General features: G+C 37.0%; 1 non-coding gene across 1 annotated transcript; it reads right to left on the bottom strand.

Annotated features, from left to right (window-relative positions):
• Positions 1 to 5,349: 5,349 nt before the first annotated feature.
• LOC127099381 (small nucleolar RNA R71) lies at positions 5,350 to 5,456 on the bottom strand. Its single transcript, XR_007793888.1, has one exon. It is a non-coding gene; the product is annotated as a small nucleolar RNA R71 (small nucleolar RNA).
• Positions 5,457 to 6,430: the final 974 nt, after the last annotated feature.

The raw sequence follows: 6,430 nt of genomic DNA on the forward strand, positions 1-6,430 counted from the left end.
GCTAAGTCTATACAGGCAAAGTTTGAGATGATTTGATGGGAGCTCAAGGTTTTTCCTAGGGATTCAGATCAATCAAAGTCTGGAAGGGACGTACATCCATCAGATCAAGTGCACCAAGGAACTTTTGAAGAAATTTGACATGTCTGAATGCAAGATGTCAAAGACCCATATGCATCCTACATGCATCCTTGAGAATGATGAGGTAAGTGGTAAGGTAGAACAAAAGGTACACAGAAGTATGATCGGCTCTCTCTTATACTTGACCGCTTTTAGGCCTGACATTGTGTTTAGTGTATGTTTGTATGCTAATTTCCCCTAAGATCCTACAGGGTCCCACCTAACAGCTGTTAAGAGGATCTTTAGGTATTTGAAAGGTACGATTAACATTGGGTTATGCTATAAAAAATCGAAAGACTACAAGCTAGTTGATTATTATGATGTTGATTATGCTGGAGATAGACTTGAGAGGAAAAACACTTTTGGAAGTTGTCAATTTATGGGAGATAATCTAATATTGTGGTCTAGCGAAAGGAAGTCAACAATATCACTTTCAACCACTGAATCTGAATATATAGCAGCCTCTGGATGCAGCACTCTGAGGCTCTGGATGAAAAGTCAACTAGAAGATTTCCGTATATATAAGAGTAACATTCCTATACTCTGTGATAATACTTTTGCTATTTATTTATCTAAGAATCCTATTTTGCATTCTAGAGAAAAACATATATAGATAAAACATCACTTTATTCGTGACTATGTTCAAAATGGTATTTTAAATCTAAATTTTATTGATACAGACCATCAATGGGTTGATATCTTTACAAAACCCCTTGCTGAAGATAGATTTGTTTTCATTCTGAAAATTTTAAAAATGGACTTGTGTCCAGAATGAAAATGATGTTTTTCTCATAACGTTTATCTCTCAGAATGATAAAATAAGATTATGAGATTTGTCAGTTGTTTTGAACGTGTGAGACTTCTGAAGTAAGAAGGATTTATAAGTTCAAATGTATCCAGTCAGAGAATATTTACTTAAACAAATATTCTTTATGGATACTGAATAGTTTATTCATTAAATAGTTGTCAATCAGTCTCGATTAGTGGAACAGTTTTAAGATAGTTGTCTTAGAAAACTGAACCGTCTCTAATCAGATGATGTGACACGTTGGGTGAATATTCCTTGGGATTAGGTAAAATCTTTCTAGCTTGACCCCTTTCTCATATTTTTTGCTCTAATATCTATTTGTCATGATTGTAAAATTCTATATTTAAACTCACTCCACTCACTTCACACACCTTCACTATGCTCACAACCCACACTTTCATTCTTTAAACCAAGAGTTGTAGTAAACCCTAAAACCCTTTTGCTCCTCATCAATGATGTTTACTCAACAATCTGCTCAATAAGGTCAACATCAACAAGCTCAACAAGCCTTTCCTCAATTATCTAAAAATCAACAATGGAATATTGTTATTCAAAAGGATGTTCGAAGATCTTCATCGTCACAACCACCGAAATATATTCCTCATCTTCTCCAAACCTACAGGACACAATCTACTTTACGTCCTGACAAGTATGTGTACACTGAATATGCCTATGATAATCCTAAGATTACAGTTTCCACACCTGAAAAAGGACTTGGAAGCTCTTTGTGAACTTATGGTTTACTTTGAAAGCATTAAAGATCACGACTTTCATTTTTTTACCTGCTGTCAAATTTCAAGGCTGGGAGAAGTTCTTTGAGCGTCTTCAAGGTCCAGTTTCCCCTTATCCTGTTAGAGAATTCTAGATTCAAGCTAAGACATCTACTTGTCAAGTTGTTTCTTTTGTCTTTTGAAAGAAGATTATGATTACTGAGAAACTCATTGCCAAACTTATTGGTAATGATGGATTTGGTATAAGGTGTGAACTGATGTGAGAAAAAAGGTTTAATCAAGTTGAGATGGCCAAATAAATTTCTACTACTGGAAGTCATGCCAATAAGATCAAGAATTTTCACTCTATACTAAGGATTCGGGCAATAATTCTTCTTAGTTATGTAAATTACTGGAGGCAAACTAATTCCCCTAACTACATCAACATTGATCAACAATATGTTCTTCATTTTATTGATGCTAACAAGAAGGTGAACCTCCTTGGACTTCTCTTTTGGTTCTTAAGAGATAATGTGAAGGAAACTAGGAATAGAATCAGAAAGATGAAGTCACATATTCCTCATGGTAGGATTTGCTCATAGATTCTGATGGAGAGTAAACTAATTGACTCTTTAACAGATGCTTCAAAATCCCAAGGGCTGGTATCCACCGTCGGAAGTTTCTTCAATGCCAAAATCTTGAAAAACATGGGCATAATTTTCGAATTGAAATGCTCAGTTGTTGAAATTCCCAAGGAAGACATCTGATGTAGAAGGATTCCTCTAGAAGATTCTCCTATCTTCTCTAATCCAGAGCCTCTGGATTATGTGACAAGTTGTCATTCTGCAAGTGTTGCTCCAACCGCCTCTGAACCAACTACGAAGAAAATGAGGTTTTCTCAAAAGGGACTTTGCCCAAAAAAGGCTAAGGCTGTTGAGAAGACTCTGGAAACTTATTTTGAAGAACTCAGAACTGTTGTTGCTTTTGGTTCTGCTGGAACTACGGTTCCTTCTGATAATCATCCACTTACTATTGTTAACAACTTATCCACTCTACCAACCTTCAATTCCTTAGACATTCTTTATGCTCTGAAACCCATACCTATCTCAGCTCCCTAAACCACAAATCCAATTGTCACCTTTCCATCATTATCACCATCAATTTATGAAATCCTAACCTCTACCATCACTCAAACATCTCAATCACCTTTAGCATCCTCTCTTATCACACCTCGGTCAACCAACAAACCATTCATTATATCATGAACCCTTTTTTCCCACCCATACCGTCGCTCCCATTGTCTAATCTAATATTGATTCTAATACTAATTCAGATCTTGAGCTCTTAGCCCTCCTAGATAGAACCCCTCAACCTTATCCCTACCAAATACCCTTTCAAACCAACATTCGTCCCACTCCCTTGGATGATCTATTGACTCAATTTGAAAGTAAGGTTGCTGACAAACTTAATGCTCTCTCTAAGGCTTATGCTTCTAACACAAACCACTCTGAGGTATATGCTATGACCAACAACTTCAGAAGCTGGATTGAAGATAACTCTGAGGAGCTAGAGGTTGCTTGCATGATGTAAGCAAAGAGGAACTTACATTCCAGACTCTCTGGTATAGTTGAACCTCTTATGTAGAAGTGATAACAAAAAATCGTAGCATGTTTTTAGGATTATTTCTCATGTTATCCTTCTTTATTTTTATGCATTTTATCTCCTTTTACTTCCATTTTATTTTTTTGCAGTTGTTAGCCGATTTCATTGGAGATTTGGAAGCCTCACAGAAAAGAAGCGAAAAAGGAGCTAAAGTGGAGGAAAAGACTTAGTTTGGGCCATTCTGAGCAAATGGCATTTGCCACCTACTAGATGATGTTCACCATCTCCACTGTCCGCCACGTCATTTAATGAGCAAGGCAATGGCGTTATCCATTTTCGTAATGGCGTTCGCCATTTTTATGCAGAAACATAATTGCGCTAGTAGGGAAGTTCTTGACAGTTTTCTCAACAACCACTCCCTCCACTAAGTCTGCACGTTCAAGACAGTTACCAAGCCTATGTACTCTATATATAGGGCCATTTGTTGAGTGTTATCCATCCATTAAATTCGTGCGAAAGCTCTGTTAAAATTCCTTCTTAGTTTCAGGAAGAAAATTACCTGTAAAGTGGCAATAACTCACATCGAAGGATTGTCACACCTTTTAATTTTCGTACTGTTTGTACTTTGGATCAAGAACAAGCTTGCCATTATTTTCAAGTTCAAATTAATTCAAATTCTATTTTATGCAATTTCAGGTTTTTTACCGATTTTAATATTTGTACGCTTTAATGCCTTTTATCACTTGCATGCCATGCTATTCTCAATTATAAATACTTTAATCATGTTGCTTTCAATTAATACTATGCCTTGCTAAATTATTCTGAGTTCGGCGTATGAGGATTGTTGTTACCGACAGGACTCGGTAGAAATAATAGGCGCGAATATATGATTTAATTATGTTCTGGCTTTAGTTTCCAAATGCATGTTTTATTCTTTTGGCACGAGAGTGTGGAACAAATCAAGGTTCAGTCCGATAGCGTGAGAGTGTGAGGAAGGAACCAGATAGTGGAAACTAGGCATCGATCCTAAAAACAGCGAGAGCGCTTTAGGCATCATTTAAGATCTCATTTACTTTCAAAAAACATGCTTCCTAATTAGAACGAGCGAGCGAGAGAAAAATCCCGTGGTTAGGAGGTGTGGTCTTTGTCGATAGCGCGAGAGTGTGAGACGGGACCTTTAAGTCGATATTTTCTACATAATGCAATAGAATTATATTTAGTGCCCGAATTCTACCTAAGCCCTTAGGAACACCAAATCCATATTTCGGACTCATTTTTATCATAACTTTTAAACCGTTAGAAATTAGTATTTTTATTCCCGTTCATAACCTTATAACCTTTATCCTTAGCTTTGCACTGCAACAATAGATGACATTAGTTTGACTATTAGTTTTTATGGGTTCGATAATCTTTTAAAACTACATGATAGACTGTGCACTTGTAGTCATCATCCGACAGACACGTCAGTCAACGATCAAGTTTTTGGCACCGTTGTCGGGTACTAATTTAGTCAATATTGTGATTCCTTTATTGCGCAGTATAGACTAAGGCAATAAATTTTCTTTTTCTTTGTCTATTGTATGCTAGACACTCACTCTCAGAGCAAGGAGTTAGAGAAACCAATTGATGATATCGAGCGTTATCTTAATCTAAAACACGGAATCAACAATTTTTGTATTAAATACAATCTTCTAGATCCTAATATCCCATTTTCAGAACCATAACAAAATATGGCTGAAAGCCCACAAAACCGTCCGTTGAAGTATTATGCCATTCCATCGCAAGCAGAACCACATAACAACATTGCTGCCCCTGCCATCAATCGAAACGATTTCGAGTTGAAACCTTCGTTGTTGAGCCGTTCAACAAAACCAATTTTCAGGTAGTCCTACAGACGATCCTAACTTACATTTGTCAGTGTTTGTGCAGTACGCAGACACAGTAAAAGCAAATGGTGTAAGTCAAGAAGTGATTAGACTACGTCTTTTCCATTTTTCCTTAAGAGATAGAGCTAGAGCTTGGCTCTAGTCTCTACCTTCAAACTCTGTAACCACATGGAATGAGTTGAAGAAAGTCTTCTTAGCCCGATATTTTCCACCATGCAAAACAGCTATGCTAAGAGCTCAAATCATCGGATTTAAGCAAAGAGACAAAGAATATCTTTTCGACGCCTGGGAAAGATACAAGGACATGATGCAACTTTGTCCACATCATGGACTTGAAGAATGGTTGATTATCCATACTTTCTATATTGGTCTGTTGTATAACACTAAGATGAATTTAAGCCTACCACTGGAGATGCTCTAATGGACAAACCATATGACGAAGCTTATGAACTCATAAAGAACATGACTCAAAATCATTTCCAATGGGGAGATGAACATGTTGTTGTAGGAAAAACCAACTCCGAAAGGCGGAATGTACAAAGTTAATGACATAAATTGCGTCAATGCTAAAGTGGATGCGCTTACTCAAAAGATTGAAAGCTTGGCCATAACACTAACAACTATCGTAGTCGCTATAACACAAAACTGTAAATTATGTGGAACCCTTGGGCACACTAATGCTGATTGTCAGTTATTGGCTGGTGTTCCCACCGACCAAATAAATTATGCTCAAAGAAACCCATATTTTTAAACACTTACAATCCTAGCTGGAGAAACCATCTGAACTTTTCTTATAAAAGTAACAATGCTTTGTTTCCACCAAACCCAACACCTGCTATTCCACCTGGCTATCAGAAAGGAGCCTCAGTTGCTCCACAAGCACTAGAAAGTAAAATCTAGAGATCATGATGGAAAAATGAATACCCAAGCTCAACAAAACAAAGAATTTGCAAATCAAAATGCCCATACGAGTGAACTGATGAAACAATTGTCAAATAAGTTTGATGTTATGGCTACCCATAACAAAAATGTTAGAAACCCAGATATCCCAAATAGCCCAACAACAAGCCGTAATAGCAGCCCCAGCTGGAGACTTTCCTGGTTAACTACAACCAAACCCAAAAGACCATTCTAACACTATCACACTTCAAAGTGGAACAGAACTAGATGAACCAATTGACCCAAGAATCCAAAATTCGGCCATGTATCAAAATTCTGGTAAAGGAACTGAAAAGGTAAACAAACCAACCAATAATGGAAAGCAAGATGAAAGCGGAGAGGCAAAAGATAGAGAACCACCTTATGTG

The sequence above is a fragment of the Lathyrus oleraceus genome, chromosome 6, assembly GCF_024323335.1.
Source record: "Lathyrus oleraceus cultivar Zhongwan6 chromosome 6, CAAS_Psat_ZW6_1.0, whole genome shotgun sequence".
In the NCBI taxonomy this organism is placed as follows: Eukaryota; Viridiplantae; Streptophyta; class Magnoliopsida; order Fabales; family Fabaceae; genus Lathyrus; species Lathyrus oleraceus.